The sequence below is a fragment of the Zerene cesonia genome, chromosome 24, assembly GCF_012273895.1.
Source record: "Zerene cesonia ecotype Mississippi chromosome 24, Zerene_cesonia_1.1, whole genome shotgun sequence".
NCBI lineage: Eukaryota > Metazoa > Arthropoda > Insecta > Lepidoptera > Pieridae > Zerene > Zerene cesonia.
This window is the reverse complement of record NC_052125.1, coordinates 1,987,890-2,008,526: the sequence shown is the minus strand read 5'-3', so window position 1 is coordinate 2,008,526 and position 20,637 is coordinate 1,987,890. Positions and strand designations below refer to the sequence as shown.

At 34.3% G+C, this 20,637-nt stretch overlaps 1 protein-coding gene across 2 annotated transcripts in view; it reads right to left on the bottom strand.

The window, feature by feature from the left end:
- The window catches only part of LOC119836429 (R3H domain-containing protein 2), a 54,771-nt gene extending 43,670 nt beyond the window's left edge, over positions 1 to 11,101 (bottom strand). For both annotated transcript variants that reach the window (XM_038361745.1, XM_038361746.1), the window contains exon 1: positions 10,702 to 11,101. The gene's annotated coding sequence lies outside the window, so the exon portion shown is untranslated. The remainder of the gene's footprint in view (positions 1 to 10,701) is intronic.
- Between the last annotated feature and the right edge of the window lie 9,536 nt (positions 11,102 to 20,637).

Here is a 20,637-nt window from a genome sequence, read left to right as displayed (position 1 = left end):
TAATGGAGACAGGACTCCGCCTTGCGGAACACCAGCACTTACATCACACCATGATGACGCAAGCTCATCTACATATATAGTATATATTCGAAATGAAATTTTAATAAATATAACAAATATTAATATGAATATTTATTTATATAATTTCGATAATGTAAACGAATCAAACAATTACGATATAATTGTAAATACATTAATGACTAATGTAAATGGCATCGGAAAGCTTTCCGCTCCGAAACAGTGCCCATCCTGAAAACTCAATTATATAAGGCATAGGTATATATAAACATGAAGATGGGTAATATCTATACTCATAATATAAAGCTGAGGAGTTTGTTTGAACCCACTAATCTCAGGACCGAATGGTCCGATTTGAAAAATTCTTTCACCAGCGGTTATGTACGTGATTCCAGAAGCTACTATACAAACATGGGTATAACAAAAGATCGGTACAAGATACAGAAAAATAACAAAACAAATCTTCTTCAACCTATCTTATCTTACTAATATCCTTCCTACTAATATTATAAATGAGAAAGTTTGTAAGGATGTGTGTGCGTTTGTTGCTCTTTCACGCAAAAACTAATGAACCGATTGCAATGAAATATGGTACGTAGACAGCTGGACAACTGGAATAATATATAAGCAACTTTTTATCCCGAAATTCCTACGGGATATGGACTTACGCGGGTGAAACCGCGGGGCGTAGCAAGTATTATCTATATATATAAAATTCTCGTGTCACAGTTTTCGTTGCCATACTCCTCCGAAACGGCTTCACCGATTTTGATGAAATTTTTTGTGCTTATCCGGTATCTATGAGAATCGGCCAACATCTATTTTTCATACCCCTAAATGATAAGAGTAAGGCAGAACAGCGTTTGCCGGGTGCAGCTAGTATAACTATAAAATCTATATATTGTATTATTTATTCAAACATTTTTATTAAAATGACCGCTCATCGTATTATATACACGTGCGTGGGCTATATATGTACCGCGGGCGAAGCCGGGGCGGACCCCTAGCAACTGTCATATGACTACGGAAACACCGGAAAGATTTCCCTCTTCCCAACTTAAATACGATAAGTCAAGGAAAGGACTGGGAAGGGTAAGGAAAAGGATATGGGCCTCCGGTTTCCCCACTCACCGTACGAAACACAATAGCAAGCTATTATTTCACGCCGGTTTACTGTGGTAGTGTGGTACTTCCCCGGTGCGAGCTGGCCCAATTCGTGCCCGAAGCGTACTCGACTCCCACATTCGATAAATTAAATAAATTAAATTAATAAAATATACTATGCAAACATAGGAAGAAAAACGAAAGCTCGCGATTAATCCTCGGCACGTGTATGTAAAGTTTTTTTACTCATTATTCTATATTCCGTAGGTGAGTCGATGATGTCAACAGCAATAACAATTTTATAATTGAAAAACGCAGCGTTAATTACTTTCGTTCAATGAAAAACTAATAGACTCATCTTCCCTACACTGCAATATACATTGAAGCAGTTTTTTAAACCTTGGTCTTTAGTCTATAATATAATAACTTTATAATAGTAATTTTTTTTTTAATAGTTTTAGGGTTTAGAAATTAAAAACTTTTTAACGGATTTTAAACGCGATTTATTCATACGGGGAGACACCCCGTGACCACGCTCGCTGTAAAGTGTTCGAAACGTCGGGTTAATAATATAATGAATAAATCGCGTTTAAAATCCGTTAAAAAGTTTTTAACTTCTAAATGTATAATACTCGCGTAAAATCAAACACAAGTTTTAGGGTTCACAACTTTCTGATAAAATGTTGCTTGGGTGTATAGCTAATTATACACGCTGTTGACGAATTGTATTTACATATTTCCTTTATTGTTCATGTTAACTGACCGATACCCTGACCATAACTTATAAGAAAGTTGTACTAGTAATGTTACATACATTATCTACTAGATACTACGTTTTAGATGAGCGTTATATTATATTGACCCCCTCCGCGGTACAGTGGTTAACGCGTGAGCGTAGAACCGAGGGGTCCTGGGTTCAATTCCCAGTGGGGACGCACAAAAAAAAATGTCTCGGTCTGGCAGGACACAGAAGGCTGATCACCTACTTGTCCGTAAAGAAAATCGATCAGTGAAACCGATGTACATCATCTGCCCCATACCCCACTAGGGGACACGGGACTTCACTTTATATTATATCATGAATAAGTATAGCACTGGTGGCGGAGTAGCAAAGCAAAATGTATCGAGTCGAAATAATCAGCGTCCATGACATGGATTCAAAGAACACAACAAATTGTATGAAAGCTTAGCGCATTTACAACGACAGTGCAACTCTTATATTCATAATAATGTACCGGCCAATTCATCGAGCAAACATTTTTACCGCCCACCACCCCGTCGATAGATAGCGTTTCACTCATTAGTTTCGATGTTTACACGGCGATGCGACGAGCTTATCGACATTTGCCGTAGCTGATACGCAAAGCGCTAACTAATATGTCAATCGAGCTATACATTTATGCAATACTAGCTTAATAAGTCACATAAGTTAATAAGTCCATATCCGTTAGGAATATCGGGATAAAAAGTATCCTTCATGTTATTCCAGTTGTCCAGCTATCTACGTACCAAATTTCATTGCAATCGGTTCAGTAGTTTTTGCGTGAAAGAGCAACAAACACACACACACATCGTTACAAACTTTCGCATTTATAATATTAAGTAGAATTACGCTTTATGGACGCCATCGAAGATCGACAACCCTGCAGAAGTCACACCCCATTCGAAACCTTCAAATTTGGTTACAAATTATGCATTTTAACATAGCCTAGTATCACCTCATGCACCGCTCGTGGAGAAAACCGGTAATCCACACATCGACATGCCAGCATACCAACCATACAGCATACCCTAACGGCATTGACATTGACGCGTCAGTGACGTCACGCGCCAATATGCCGGCTAATATTCGCTAGTGCGTGCGCGGGACTATTGGCGGTAAAACAAAGCATCGAGGAGCCAAACGACACAATAATGCTTTGCGAAAACGTAAATAAACAAGGATGATATTAATACGACTCGGTACGGCGGTTCGGATGCGTACGTGCGGCATCACGGCATCTTTGTCTCTGTATTCAGGAATTGCTGGTGATTAGGTAATGCCATTTGTTACGATGCAGAAACTGTATGTGAAAATGAGAAATTTTAAACGTTATGGTGATTTACCATCTGTTCGATTCTTTGATTGGAATTTTTTTTAAATTCGAAGAGACGACTTCCATCTGAAAGCTTGAGGGTGAAGGCGCTGTCTTATATATATAATGGTTTTGCTTTAAAATGCTATAGGAATTTTTAGTAAAAATAGCTTTGAAATGTTTCATAACATGTCTTCATTTTCATATATTGGTGATTATAGAAAGCGAACACACATCGATCCGTTTGCTTGCCAACAAATAATGCAAAAGCTGAAACAATAATGCAGGCCAAAAAACTTCAATAACCAACGATTTTTAAATAAACCATGTCATACCAGAGACGGAGTAGGATGGACAAGACCTGACAGAATATGTTTGACGCACGTTCGGCCAACGATTGCTATTTCGCTTTCATTTTATTGTTTTGACATCGTCATTTTCCCATTTCAACTTGTCTATGGTTCATTTCGGACGTGTGACAACAACAACACTAAGTAAATAAATAAAGATAGTTACTTTTCTTGAATCCACACGTTATTCACACTCACTTGGATAAGTCAAGAACGGCTAAACCAATTTGTATGACTATTTATTGCTACCAATTTGATGCTATTTAGTTACAATTTGTCTCCAACTCGAAAGTATTGAATCTTCGAAAACAAATCAAGAAATTTTATCTCTATTATACTATATATCCTTTATATCACCTATCCATTATACCATGATCATTTCTGTAATGTGGTTCAAGAATAAAAGGGTGTTAAATAAAAATCTAGACCGTCGATCCAGTTATATAATTAGCGCTTTCAAATCTAGATAGATTAAGCCGCCAGTGATCTTGATATATCGGCAATTGAACTACAAAGCTTCGATTGTCAGCTCAAAAACTTCCGCCTGACTTATCTCCAGATAAAACACCAAGATTTAGAATCAGCCGTAAAATTAGCATTTACGAGTAAAGCTTTGTATGCACAGGGCGCTGTTTATAACATTAATTCTAATCATAACATTCAAATATTTATTTACAAAGAAGCAGCGGTGGCGAAGGCGCCGGTGAGAACCTCGGTCTTAAATCGAATAGTCGGTGCTTCAAGACCAGGCGAGCGTTTTCGAAATAAATAGATTTCTACTCGAAATAATGAAAGAAAACATCATGAAATCTTTAACGATGATGGAGGTAACCCCCTCAAGAGACCCGTGCCCTCGGAATGTAGACATAGACATATATGGACTGATGATGATAATTGGTTAAATGATTTAGAACAGCTATATATAGCCATTTAACATTTAATGTTCTAAAGACATATTTTTCTATAGGTAAATTTGACAAAGATTTAGTACATAGCAAGAACCACGCCGCCCAGTGCACCACCAGCGTTATAAAAGCGATATATAATTAATGTTAGTACAGAGCAGCTATTTCCAGTTAATGTACCGTTCGCTAAACACGCACGCGCTGATGCATTATGTCGTAAACAGAGTGACGTCTGATCTCAAAGTGTTAGGCGAGAAAATATGATAAATGTTTACGTATAAAAATTACAAACATTGCTTTGTTAATGGCATTAGGAGTGCTTTTGATTTGTCAATATTAAGACCAAGTGTTGGTTGAGCAATGGAGCTTATTTTTGTTGCGGTTGCATAGACTTTTTATACCTAAATCATTAATTTCCGTCCTTTTATTTTCCTCTCTATGTTAATTTTTCTTTGTGTAATCAATCGTCTTATTTTGTAATTGTCATGTATTTAAAGTGTTATTTTAATAAACTTTTATCTATCTATCTATCTATAATGACATACTTTTCAATGCAGTGTAACATTTTTTTAAAACAATCGATGACTAAGGCAGATTATCCAGTCAATGAAGTATGACACAAGATTATAAAAATGTCACCTGCAAAATGACAAAGGACTAAATCTTAACCAATTTGATTAAACAATCGAGCCTTAGGAGAGTGAATCAGTACATAGTAAAAACAAAGTCGCTTTCTCTGTCCCTATGTATGCTTAAATCCTTAAAACTATACAACGGATTGATGGTGTGGTGATAGATAGAGAGATTCAAGAGGTTTGTATGTATAACAACATTCTTAAACCACTCCGAAATAACGCGTGCAAAGCCGCGGGCAAAAGCTAGTAGACAATTTACAAATTCTTATCGGATTCTTAACAGATATCAGAGCCTATGGCTCATAGATAATCAGAAACCTTATATCCAACTAAAGAATGTTAGAATCTTCTAGCCTTCATGTGTCACTCCATTAAGGTCTAGGTTTTTGTTTTCATCTTTCTTACTTCCATTGGGGACTTGCAAAGCAAAAATTTCAAAGAATATCCAAGTTGATTTTGGGCTTTAACTCGAAAATATTTGGTGTCCACAGTTCCAGCAGGGTTAACTAACATCCTCTATATTATGATATATACATATCTTACTATCCTACTAATCCTACTTATTATAAATGCGAAAGTTTGTGAGGACATCCTTATCCTTATCCGTGTGCGTTTGTTGCTCTTTCACGCAAAACCTACTGAACCGATTGCAATGAAATTTGGTACGTAGACAGCTGGTCAACTGGAATAACATATAGGCATCTGTTTATCCCGATATTCCTACGGGATACTGATTTGCGCGGGTGAAACCGCGGGGCGCAGGTAGTAATATTATAAATGCGAAAGTTTGTAAGGATGTGTGTGCGTTTGTTGCTCTTTCGGAAAACCTACTGAACCGATTGCAATGAAATTTGGAACGTAGACAGCTGGACTACTGGAATAACATACAGGCAACTTTTTATCGCGATATTCCTACGGGATACGGACTTACGCGGGTAAACCGCGGGGCGCAGCTAGTATTATATAAAAGTGAAATAGAATATTGGCATTTTTTGCAAGGCGCAACTACAGAGTTTCTCGTCGTCTCTTTTCTGTAGAATCTGCTTTCCAGTGTACCAGTGGTAAATGTTAACACTGCATCATGACGATTCAAAAGCACCTCTAGCAGAAGCCTAATTGAATACATAACTATATGTTCGAGCTCAGTATCGTCTCAGGCGAGGCGTCTCACCTCAAACGCAAGGTCGGAGAGGGTGAAAACAATAAACTGAGCAGGGTAATAATGTCACGGCCGTTCGCTTCACCGTGATTCATCCAACCCCACAACCTGCTCACGTCACGTCATCACCACACACCACAACAGTCATCGGAATAAACGATTTTTTTTTTTTTCACACAATACCCCATTTATCGTTCTTGTGAATCTGCGATGGTCACGATATGGCGCAGTGGCGATTTAGCCGTGGGCATTTTTCGGGGAAAATTTCGATGCTTTGCGTTGTAGGTATTAGGTCAACGATACGTTTAGCATGGAACTACGTCCCACATACATATATAATACGTAGCGTTACGATAAGCTTTTAACGAGAACTCCGGTCTTTTAATTAATATGCTTATCGATATATACATATAATTAGCTGCGCTCCGCGGTTTCACCCGCATAAGTCCGTATCCCGTAGGAATATCGAGATAAAAAGTTGCCTACCTATATGTTGTTCGAGTTTTCCAGCTGTCTACGTACTAAATTTCATTGCAATCGGTTCAGTAGGTTTCGCGTGAAAGAGCAACAAACACACACACATACTCACAAACTTTCGCATTTATAATATTAGTAGGATTAATAAGATAGTGGGATTCAAACATGGATTAATCGTACTATAAACGAATGTAGTGTATCCATTAATTTTGATAGCAGAATAATAAAAAACCGCTAACAGCTCTAATGAGATCACGTGGTCGGTGGTCAATTATCTAATGGTAAATAACTATACTGCTATTTGTTAATTTAATTGACCTATTTTTTAAACCAAATATTAAGTAAATTAACCAGTTTCAATTTGATGTTAAAAAATAATTTAAACAAGTAAAGAAATATTATAATTTAAGAACACTCCATTTTTGAATTTACTAGCAGTTCGTCCCGGCTTCGCCCGTGGTACATATATAGCCTATGTCACTCAGCGAAGTTGCAGCTTTCTAGTGGTGAAAGAATTTTTAAATCGATCCAGCAGTTTTTGAGTTTATCCATTACAAACAAACAAAAATACAAATTCTTCCTCTTTATATTATTAGTCAAAGTCAAAGTCAAAATTATTTATTTCGATTTAAACCCCCAAGGGGCACTTACGAACGTCATGTTGTATTGACGAATTATATTTCAAAAACATTACTTAAAAATAATAATAACCTTAAAAATAAATAAAATACAATTCACAATTAATTATTAAAATTTCCATTCAATATTCATATCATTAACAAATTCGTCAATTTTATAGTAGGCTTTAGAAATGAGAGTACATTTTATATGTTTTCTAAATTTGTGTTCTGGTAAATTTATTATATCTTTAGTTAGTTTGTTATAAAATCGAACTGAGTTACTGAGGAAAGATTTGTTAGTTTTCGACAGTCTGAAGGAACAGTTTATTAGTTAGTATTAGTGTAGATTAGCTGCGCTCGGCTAATGGTGTTCTGCCTTACTCTTACTATTTAGGGGTATGAAAAATAGATGTTGGCCGATTTTCAGACCTACCTTTAGGCACATAAAATTTCACGAGAATCGGTAATGCCATTTCAGAGTAGAGTAACTAACATTGTGACACGAGAATCTTACTTATCCTATCCTACTATCCTACTAATATTATAAATGCGAAAGTTGGTAAGGATGTGTGTGTGTGTGTGTGTTTGTCGCTCTTTCACGCAAAAACTACTGAACCGATTGCAATGAAAATTGGTACGTAGACAGCTGGACAACTGGAATAACATATAGGCAACTTTTTATCCCGATATTCCTACGGGATACGGACTTGCGCGTGTGAAACCGCGGGGCGCAGCTAGTTTTATGTATAAGTAAAGAGAAGAGATTAGTGTAAGTCACAATTCAGTTTTTAAAGTATCTTATTTGTCTTATAATATTATTAAGACACACAAGTGTTCAAAGCTCCAATCATTTCCTTCACCGACTGTACCACTGCTGACATGTATAATCCCTACTATTCCCTACTATTCCCTACTATTCCCTACTAATATTATAAATGCGAAAGTAACTCTGTCTGTCTGTCTGTCTGTTACGCTTTCACGCCTAAACCACTGAACGGATTTTGATAAAATTTGGTATGAAGATACAACTGAACTTGGGAAAGGACATAGGATACTTTTTATCGCGAAAAAAGGGTAGAAAGGGTTGAAAGAGGGGATGAAAGTTTGTATGAAAGTTCGTTATTGTCAAACCGATTTTGATGAAACTTGGTATCAAGATGGAGCTAAACGTGGGAAATAACAAACCATACTTTTTAATGGGAAGAAAATACTCCTTACCATGTCGCGCGATATAAGGGAATTATACGCGGGCGAAGCCGCGGGCGAAAAGCTAGTGTGCACATAAAATTAATTTTTGAACGCGCAAATCTCGATACCCGGAACTAACATTTTAGAGTGCTACACCATTTTTTTTTTTCAAGTGGGGAAATTTTGCGTAGATACCCATGGCCACCGGGGGGAAACGCCGTGGGTTATGTCGGATTCCTACCGAGCAAAACCTCACTGTGTTCCATCGAGCCGTCGCTTTAGTGAAGGGGCCACGGGGGCTGGTTATGATTCGTCCGGGACCCCCTCGGCGACAGCCCAAGCGGGCACAAAGCGCGGAATAAGAACGGCAAGGTGGAATCCACCACCCTCCTGATAGTGACTAGACTGCAGTTAAAGTTACATACATACCTCACTTTACCATAACCGACACTAAGGATAGACACTTATTAAAATAAAGTAGGAAAAAACATTATTATCAACAACACGAGAACTGGAAAACAGACATAATTATATATGCAGCGGGAGGAAAATGTGTGGATTCTTATGAATCATTATGTAATTATTATTATACACATATTACACAAAATCTAAATACCTAGATAATACAGACATACATATAATTATAACTAGCAGTGTGTGCCGATTTCACCCATGGTACATTTTTCTCTCAATGAGAACTTATCATGAGTTAACAAAAAAATTGCTGAAATGGTCGAGCCGATCTCTAGGTTTACGCTTAGCAACATGTTTGGCGATACAACTTCTATTTATACAAATGGATAGAAAACTATAATATTGATCTCATTGTTTACAAAAATTAAGTACACTATATTTAATCTCTATTTTACAGTTAAAACATGTGAAAAGCTAGAACTAACTGAGGTTTTATTTTGGTAAATAATATAGTTCAATTATGATCATTTGTTCAGCTTGTTTTTAACTTATTCGCTAATTAATGGCTCTATGCATCATATTACATTATGTTTTCTATTTACAGTTATTATAAACATAAATTGTATAGTTGTTTGTTTACATTATTTAATTCAATAAACATTCATAGTATGCTGCTTTGATAATAAATGTAGTAGGAATTTATTTGAGTGCTTGAGGGTAATTAAAAATCTATATAAAGCTAGAGTTTATTTAAACAACTTATCTTAGGAGCTACTGGACAGATTTGGATGAAATTGGAGAAAAGACAAAGTATAGTTTTTATCAAAGAAAACCCAAGAGTCTGGTATGAGCAACTAACACCACTTTTTCTTTGACTTTGTGGGCAAAGCAGACAGCACAAGTAAGTATATTATAAGTGGTGTAAAGATATATTATGAAAATATATAATATTGATAATTATACAATTCATATCTATTACAACATGTAATCAGATTAAAAAGTCCTTTCACCCTACTTCGCGCATAGGCTGTCTGCTTACCAAATTTGATCAAAATCCATTCAGTAGTTACAGCGTGACTGACAGACAAACATTTATCATATTAGTGTGAAGTGTAATTATTGTGATGTGATTATAAGATTACCTAAACATATTAATTAAACATTGTACACTTACATCTGAAGTCTTGATGTAAGTGCATTTTGGATTTTTAATTAAGTCCCTCGTTAAAAGGTACTTTTTGTTTTTTTTTTTATATAATTAACAATTCACTAAAATATATGATATTCAGAAATGCATAAATTATATGGGATTTCCTGATAATTTTGTTTCAAGTTACATTTTGAAGAAATACAATTGTACTAATTTATGTTTATAAGATTGCTCTTCTCATGCAAAAATCTGATGCTTTATTATTGAAAAATTTTCTTTCCACATACACACAATTCATAGCAAGTTAATAGTGCGTTTTTCAATATTTTTGTTTTAAATAGAAATTAATATATAGAAAATTAAAGGAAAATTAATTAATATAAAAAAAAATTACGATACGTTGTGGTTTCTGATCTTAATTGTGTAATTTATTATTATACAGTTACTACTTTATAGCCATTGATTTTATATACTAACATTTAGATTTTATGTTTGAAATATTTTTGCGTGGTTTTGATTTATAGCCTTTACTAAAACAACACCGTGTTACCCACATTTCATGCTAATAAACGTCGTAAAACAAATTAAAAATATTTAACTACTTACGCAATTTGTCCGTCTGCTTTTCAATATACATGAAGCACTCTCTGATGTAAATTTAGACCAAAATCGTGTCCAAAATAGATAATCGACCACTTAACACTAATGTAGTACAGATCACATTATGTCCCTACATTAAGTAGAGGTAAAAACTGCAGTCCGAGTAATTTGAACACTAGATGAAGAAAAACTGAGAAAAACCTCAGAGAATAATAATATTGCTAAAAGTTAATTTCGAATATCATGTAAACACAACGGGTAACCACTTATATTCTAGACAAACAACACATCGGTCCGAGAGTAAGACACGCACATGCCCGTGGCCACAACCTAAATGTATTTTCACAAATTAAACTCGTTTTCAGGATTTCACAAAATAAAATGATGTGAATGACATTAGACATATTGTATTTTTGACATGCGCACCGCGATAGCTTGCAATTTTAGGCGCGACATCTAGTATCGCAATTTGATAAGTTTGTAAAAAATGTTTTGAGTAAATCTTACAAGTTCGTCTACTGAATACAAGATGGCGCCTTTTAATTGACTCAGTGCAACAACAGATGACATTATCCTCAATAACAGTAAATTGGTTCATTTTCCTAATTTATGTTTTTTATAATATACCGAACATTGTATACATTATATCTCTTTTATTCGTAACCACAAAATGAACAAGGAAATTGACTTCATATTTGAAATTATTATAAAACTTTTAACAGTAGCGACCTATCTTTATTTACTTATCTTTAACCTATCTTTTAATCTTACATATTATTGTAATAGTAAAACATATTATGTATGTTATAAGTTTGTTGTAATAATGAAGGTTCAACGTAGGTTTTCTGTTATTTAATGAAAATTAATCTAACTAAGCCAATGAAAATCGATAGATTATCCGTCTTTTTGGAGCATAGTACTCTAATTAATTATTAAAACTACATAACAATTCCTTCGATAGTATTGCGTGAATAAAGAAAAAACGTAACTCTTTTTATCCAACTAGTTATAAGGTCACTTCCATAAAATTTTCATAAGCGACTAGACCCCTAATGCAGGTATTGATGACATCATACAGATACCTGACGGCCAGTGTGAGGATAATCAAATCTGAGAAATAAAATATTATCCTTACTAATATAATAATTGCAAAAGTGTATTTATTTGTCGTTCTTTAACGTTGCAGTAGAGATTGTATGATACTATTTGTGTGTCTGGAGATAAGTAGAAGTAGCTGTATATCCTACTAATATTATAAATGCGAAAGTTTGTAAGGATGTGTGCGTTTGTTGCTCTTTCACGCAAAAACTACAGAACCGATTGTAATGAAATTTGGTACGTAGACAGCTGGACAGCTGGAATAACATATAGGCTACTTCTTATACCGATGTTCCTACGGGATACGGACTTACGCGGGTGAAACTGCGGGGCGCACCTAGTAGTGTATAATCTATGGCTTGGAGGCTAGAGAGTGACACAGGCTACTTTTATCGGGGTAAAACATCTCATGCACTGATGGGAATTTCCACGGCCACGGCAGTTTGTAAGACAATAATTTATCTATATATATAAAAAACATAAAACAATTAATCCCTATTACCGTTGGTCAAGCTATCACGCGTGAACGGCTGGATTGATTTCAAAAATTCTTTCACCATTAGAAACAACAGCTAGTTATTTAATAATATCATAGAAGTTAAATTGTAAAATTATCTGACAAATGTATTATCTAACGTAGAGTTATAATTGTAGATTACATAGGGAACCAATGAGTAAATTTTGTAATTTCTATGAAATATATCTTTACTCAACGATTTACGCTATAGTTAAACAAGTTACTAAACAAAAAATATTTATTAAATATTCAAATTTTTTTATTCTCTTCTAAGTTATAAGGGCTTGTAGCGCTTCGTAAAATAAATAATTTATTATTTAGCATTAAATAACATATTGTTATTACCATTTTCCGACTGAAAAATTTAATTCAAGTTGACATTTTTTTGATACTCTTCATCATAGACAAAAAATCGTTTTTTTTTTGTTTATGGATCTATTATTTTGTGACAACAATTTTATTCACATATTATTCTGAATGCTGCTGGTTTATTGTAAACGCATATTAACATTTATATGTGTGTAGTAAAGGCCAACTATTTGGAAATCCGTTAGACACCATTGACGTGACATCATAGCGACGGTTTCTGTTGGCGGGTGGCCATTTTGATTTTATAGTCTCGGAGCTGGTTTACAATCTATACTTTTCATGTTATCTGTGTAACTAACTTAAATAAATTGCATTAAAAATTGTGAAAAATAAATATAGAGTACATTTCAAGGCAAAACCACAGAGTCATAAGCTCATAGCTAACTCAGCAAAGCCATTAGCTAAATCGAATTCAAAACAACCGATAGCCTTAATATATCTAAACCAGCTGATGTAGATAACATTAAATTAAATAAAGTATAAGTTATCATACTAAATTTAATTTTCTTAATATATCAATTACAATTGCGTAATCATACGTAATAAGTCCTCTAGTAGTTTGACAGTGATAATTTCCTACGCGTTAGTTAATTAATTAATCCATTAACATAATTAAGAAGACCATAAAAATATCTCGATCAAACCGGATTCTGTCAGAAACATATTTTTCTTGGTGTAAATTTTTAAACGTACCTAAAATACAAGTGAATTTGAAAGGTTGACGCGATTTGTGAAGTGATATTATATTATTTTCCCATGATATAAATTATTATTTATTATATATCCTACTAATATTATAAATGCGAAAGTTTGTAAGGATGTGTATGTGTTTTTTGCTTTTTCACGCAAAAACTACTGAACCGATTGCAATGAAATTTGGTAGGTAGACAGTTGGACAACTGTAATAACACATAGGCAACTTTTTATCCCGATATTTCTACGGGATACGGACTTACGCTTGTGAAACTGTGGGGCGCAGCTTGTATACATAATACATGACTGTATTCATAAGTATCGTCTTATAATAATTTTCCCAGCTTTCTTTTCCTAGCGCCTTATTTCTTGCTCATCCACCTCCCTTAATTATCGCCCTACGCATAGTACTATACCCCCACGGAAAACCGGCACGGTAAGTGGGGGAACCGGAGGCCCATATCTTTTTCCTTACCCCTCCCAGTCTTTTCCTTTATTCCTCTCGTTAATCCTTTCTCAATCCCTTCCCAAAATAAAGTCGGCAATTGATTTGGGGAGGCGTAAGGTGTGTAATTCGACCGTATACCTCTCCAAATGTTCATGAGCGTAGGTAGCGCTTACCATCAGGCGACCCATCAGCTCCATTGTCGACTAGGACATCCAAAAAACATGTAACGGTGGCCCACTATCGCGCAGATGACATTTGAATAATACAATAACCTGCCTTAATCCTTGCAGACTCTAAGATTAAATAGACAAAAACCCGGCCAGCTCCTGCACTATACTACATCCGGGTCAGCTCATACGTAATGCATGAGGTCAGTCAGCTGTTGTCAGCTAAGGTATTATAGCTAAGATTTTAGCCTATTTCTATACTAATATTATAAGGCTGAAGAGTTTGTTTGTTTGAACGCACTAATCTCAGGAACTACTGGTCGGAATTGAAAAATTATTTCAGTGTTAGATAGCCCATTTATTAAGGAAGGCTATAGGTTATATTTGTACCACGGGTGAAGCCGGGGTGGACCGGTAGTGAATTTATAAAACAATACATTTTTAAACACGTTAAAGATATGAAGAGGAAAACTTTGTATGTTTAAACGCTTTAATCTCAAGAACAACTAATTCAATTTGAGAAAAAAAATTGTAAATGTAGGCCATTTAATGAGGAAGGCTATATATTTATGAGCATATCTAAATTAATATTATAAAGAGAAAACGTTTGTACTTTTTGTATGTTTGTAACGTTTTCACGCAAAAACCACTGGACCTGAATATTAATAAGAAGATTTTTAAAAGCAGAAAATATTACAATATTAATTAAATCTTATAAGCGACTAGCTGTTCGCCCCGGCTTCGTCCGAGGTACATATACAGCCTATGTCTCTCAGTGAAATTGTTGTCAATTGGTTAAGGAATTTTCGCAATCGGTCCATTGATTTTTGCGAGAAAACGTTACAAACATACAAATACAACAGTTACCTCTTTATGATATTAGTGTAGATACTATAAGTATTTTTACGCTTTTTATTAGCTTCACCTGTATGTTTGTTTGTAACCGACTTCTTTGGGCGCGATTTTGACCCACTTTAAACGGCCAGATTTCGTTCAAACTTTGTAGATTTATTGAGGACCGATGACAATACACTAATTTGATAAAATTATTCCATTTTTCAATTTGCAAAATATGATTTTTGTTAAAGCGTGTTTTTTAGTTTTTTTTAAACTATTATTTATTATTTATCTGATCTCTTGTGCTGATTTAATGTATGTATCTATCTATCTATCTATCTATCTATCTGATATCAAAAGTTTCATCATTTCTATTTTGTTTTTAAGTTTTTAAATATTGCATAATATCAAATTAATATTAAATTTATTATTTTATAGTTTGGTCCATTTGATCAGTCTCAAGAGACGCTCACCGTCTTCCAAACGTCACGATAAAAATATCTATACTAATACTAGCTGCACGCCCCGGCTCCGTCCGGGTTGTGCAGCGGGTGCGGGTTGTACAGTCATTTATCGTAATTAAAATTATTTAAACTATCCGATCTCTCAAGTTGGATCGAACTGCACATGGTGTGCGAATTTTATTATAATCGGTTAAGTGGTTTAGGAGTCCATTGAGGACAAACATTGTGACACGAGATTTATATATATTAAGATTAAGATAATAAAGAGGAGAGATTTGTATGTATGTTTGTAATGTTTTCGCACAGACTGTTGGACCGATTTAAAAAATTCTTTCTCCATTAGAACGCTTCAACTTCACTGAGTGACTAAGGCTATATATGTACCACGGGCGAAGCCGGGGCGAATAGCTAGGTAATGAATAAATCGCGATTAAATTCAAACTTAACAAAAAGGCGTGAAGATGAAACAAACAGAGATTTCCAAGTCAGCTCATAGCCTGTCTGTATATCAAATTTCATCTAAATCCGTTCAGTTTTTTTTAGTTTCAGCGTGATTGACGGACAAACATCCAAACAAACAAGCTTTCGCATTTATGATATTAGTGTAAAGTGTGATTAATTCTGACTTATAATTTATTTTATTTGGTATTTCTAGTTATATAGTGCGTTGGGCAAAATATTTCAAACAAAACGTATATAATATTGTAATATGTCTGCGCCGGATGGGCCGGAATACCGACGCGTCCGGAGGGTTTAGTTTAAGATAAGTTAACGATGCTTATTTACCGACTTCAAAAGGAGGAGGTTCACAATAATATTTGTTATGTCCGTCCCCTCAGTAATTTCCACTGGGTAAACCGATTTTGACGGTTTTATTTTTATTCCAAAGCTAGTGTCTTTCGTGCGGTCCCATTTATATTAAGTCTAATTCCGACAGTTTGGAGATTTTATTTTTTGCCAAAAAGTATTTATCTTTCTTTATAAAAGCTACGGAGAATAAAAAGATGAGTTTATATATCATAATCTTTTTTAAAGTGATGAATAAAAATCGTAGGTAGAGCACAGCCCACGCGGAATGACCTAAGCTAACTAGTGACCTTTGATTTCAAGTAATCTAGACTTGAGCTTAATAATAAGTACAGGGCCGGAATTAGACACAGATTTTAATTTTGTGCAAATCATTTAAAAAGAAAGGAAAAACAATCCTGTTACCTGAATATCTTATTTCACTACATGTACACCAATTTGTTTGACTAAGAGAAAAACATACGTTTTTTATCCATAAAACAAAAAAAAAATACAAATAAAAATATTAAACAACACGCTTATGTAGCAGGAAGCAGCTAACACAAGCTGAACTAGATCGTTTTTGGCGGTACTGTGGGACACACTATTATTACATTCTTTTATTATTGTTTTCTTATTTTTATTTTTTTTGTGTATTTCGTGTCGCACTGTCTCGTCAAATGAATGTTTTTCCTTTCTTTCTTTCTTCAATCATGAAGTTTACAGCAAAATATAAAAACTGAATAAGTAACTAAACCTGACTGTCTGGGAGCGCTGATTTTCAGAATCCCTTCTACAACGATTGGACATCACATTCACAGTTTTAGCATTCATTTTAAACACATACATTTGCTATTTCGATATCGGAATTTTGTACAATTCCTTCTCCCAAAAACTCCAAGTACATGTGTGTATTATATAACACTCGAAACAATATCTCTGACATTGATATGTCAGAGATATTGTTTCGAGTATATAGTATAGGATGATTCCTAATGGATTGAATACATGAAATTATATACAATTCCTTTAAATCATAAATTTCTGTGAGATATAAGAGAGTCATATTAGTTGAAGAGTGGTTAAAGTGAAGGGTTTAAAAATAAACATATTAATTCACATTTAAACGTAATTAAAGTTTTAATATCGAATTTGAAGTGTCATTCATTCATTCAGTGTTGTGATTCTTGGCACAACCCACAAATATGTTTTCTAATTTCTATGCGGTTTAGAGCAGTAAAAATTTTATGACAATATCAGTGTATTTATTAACGCATTGCAGTTCTATAGCGAAAAAATCATAGATAATAAATGTCTATGCCAACTGAAGATCAACTCCGTCCCTGTATTACTTTAAGCTAATATAATACACTAATATTATCCTCCGTGCCATTTCGTGACTGGCCGAGCCTTGCATTCCAATGCCATTTGTGAAAAAAAAGTAAAAACAAACATGGCCGCCGAATAACAGCTGATCGTTATTTAACGGACTTAATTCATAGGTTGAGATTTTAGAATTACAACACTGAAACGTTAATTGCATAATTATGCACTTAAAAGTACATTTCATTCAGTGATCACTGTTAATAATTATAATATACCAATTAAATGTTAAGTCACGACGAACCGGCAATTAAATAAAATTATTTAAGATTCTGTACCAGTCGATTCTGTATGCAAAACTCATTGATGATCCCAAAAAAACAAATGTTTCCCAGATCCCAAAGCGGTAAATTTTCTAAATACGTTAAGAAATTTCTCACTCAAATTCTTGTCATTTTAACAGCTAATTGGATAGCCTCGTTCAGTTAATTTTAACTAAATGAATATTTATAACGTTATTAAGATAATTATCTGACTTTAATTGTGTAATACGGCCTCGCTTCAAGCATTGAGATTTTAATGTATAGGATTAGATTTTACTAAACAAATGTTTTTGCTAGTAGCAACATTTCAGTCTTATTTTTTCTCTTTCTCGTCTTATATAGGGATGTGCTAATTCAGACTGGGCTGGGCCAGAATTGGGCCAGATCACATGGAAAGATACCACACCCCTACAGATGTGAGAGGTGAAATAATAGTATGTTACTGTGTTTCGATCCTTTTCCTCACCATTCCTTTATTGTCGTCTTGAATCCTTTCCGATTCCTTTATACATTAAGAGCGGGAAATGCATTTGCGGCCCTACCTCTGCAAATGTGGGGAGGATTATGATTATGATCGCTTACCATCAGGCGAACCACCAGCTCAGTTGCCTGCTGTAGCATAAAAGTTACTTACTAAATCTGTCTCTATATAATACCATACTAGCTGCGCCCCGCGGTTTCACCAGCGTAAGTCCGTATCCCGTAGGAATATCGGGATAAAAAGTTGCTTGTATGTTATTCCAATTGTCCAGCTGTCTGCGTACCAAATTTCATTGCAATCGGTTCAGTAGTTTTATCGTGAAAGAGCAACAAACACACACACATCCTTACAAACTTTCGCATTTATAATATTAGTAGGATAGTAGGATAGGATAGGATTATTAATAAAAAATACTGACGTATATCATAAATGCTCAAAGGTGAAGTAATAGAGGGTAATACTGTGTAATTTTACCGTCAAAAGTCAAATAATTTTATGTGTGTGACGTCACTCTTTTAACTTGACTAGAGCATTGTCTGCGACTTCGGTCGTGTTATGGTAAAGTAATTATGGTTTAAATTTAAATTAGTAATTTATAACTGTCTTTGTATGATTGTATAAAAATCATCTTCTCTTTTATAACTTTACTAGCGGTCCGCCCCGGCTTCGCTCGTGGTACATAAATAGCCTTATAGCCTTCCTCAATACATGGGCTAACACTGAAAGATTTTTTAAATCGGACCAGTAGTTCCTGAGATTAGAGCGTTTAAACAGACAAACAAACAAATTCTTCAGCTTTATAATATTAGTATACATATGGACTGAATAAAACTTAATTTTCAGTCTGTATCGTATTCTTTCGTTAATAAACTCGTACTATCTGTGCTTGAACTTCAAATTACTAGAAATTTCCCTTTAAAAAATCAGAGTATATGAGCTCATAATCATTTGCACGCATATGTTATTCCTTTGTCATAGATTTATTATTTAAAACTTCCAAAATTAAGCAGCTTTATTAGTTCTCAATTCAAAAAATAAACGTTACACCACGTGTTACTAAATTATTTCAATTATCTGTGCAAAAGTAAAAACTAGCTGTTAATAGATTGAAGAAAAAGAATATTCAAAAATTTAAGAACAATGTAATATTCTCTTCTCCGTTGTATTTAAGTCCATATCTCACACCCACACGAACGCATGCAATATGCATGTGTTGTTTAAAACAAATGGCGGTTGAGCGTTTTTTAAAAATCACAAATAGAATATCATTTAGTGATCATGTGTATCTTTGTTGGATATATTTGCATTTGACATTTGTGTGTCAAAAACAACCTTGAACAATGACATTTCGGAGAAGGGATTTGGAGATCCGTAGGTGTCTGCGGGAACCTACCTTTTTTGTTTTTAGCGTTGAAATTTATTTTAATACAAGAAGTTATGTAGAAAAGTATGTAGCATAAGAGGAGCATTTCTCATTTTCTAAAGTCTGGTAGTTACAATTAGTTGTGCCTTTTCTTATAAGAAATTATAGGTACTATTGACCACAAGGCGTTCGCGTTATGAATCTATTTTTGAGTTAGTATATTTGTGATGATATATTTAAGTTATGTTTATCCAAGCAGGCTAAACCAAATTATTTATTTTTATATTCTAAATCGAGTGGGTATACGATCCAGGACTACCCGGTGAATATACAAACGAAGAAAAACATACGTCTCTAATTGATTTTTTAGACCGACCGGATCGGATCACATTTTTTCCGACTCGAAAATGTCCATTAAGGAAAATACTGAATGAGAAGAATTATCGCAACTCGTTTAAATTATCCTTATTCAATTTAATATTATACAGAACCATTCAAATTAAAGCGCGCCAAAATCCTCCTCCATAGACCATAGCATACCGATCGTCGTATTCGCGCGCTTTTATCTTTTTTTTTATATTATTTTTAAACCAACGTCTAACGTCTTTCGGCCAGTGCGCTGGCACAAAAATGGCGCCACCTAACATATTCAACCAGTTTCTGTATAATTTTAATCGATTCATAGTGTTTTAAGGACGTTGTATTGATTTTAAAATTGATCTTGTGACGTGAATGGGTGGCGTTAATTCAAGCCAGTTACGATTCTGTGTTTGTGCGTAAAAGACGTGTGAGCGGTTATTATAATAATCATTTTTTTTATTAATTTTGTGGTCCAAGGCTTAAGATAAGGTGAGCTATTTTTAATTTCAATTCAATCAATTATCCAAAATGCTGTATTTAAATCCATATACTTTTAAAACGAAACATGTTTAATTATTACGTAAGATTTTTGAGATATTCATAAAAGTAAAAAGATTTAAACCGTTTCATGCAACCACAGTTAACATAATACTATACTAGTAATTCAACATTCAAATATACTTTTATTTAATTTTGCATGATAGAAAACGACT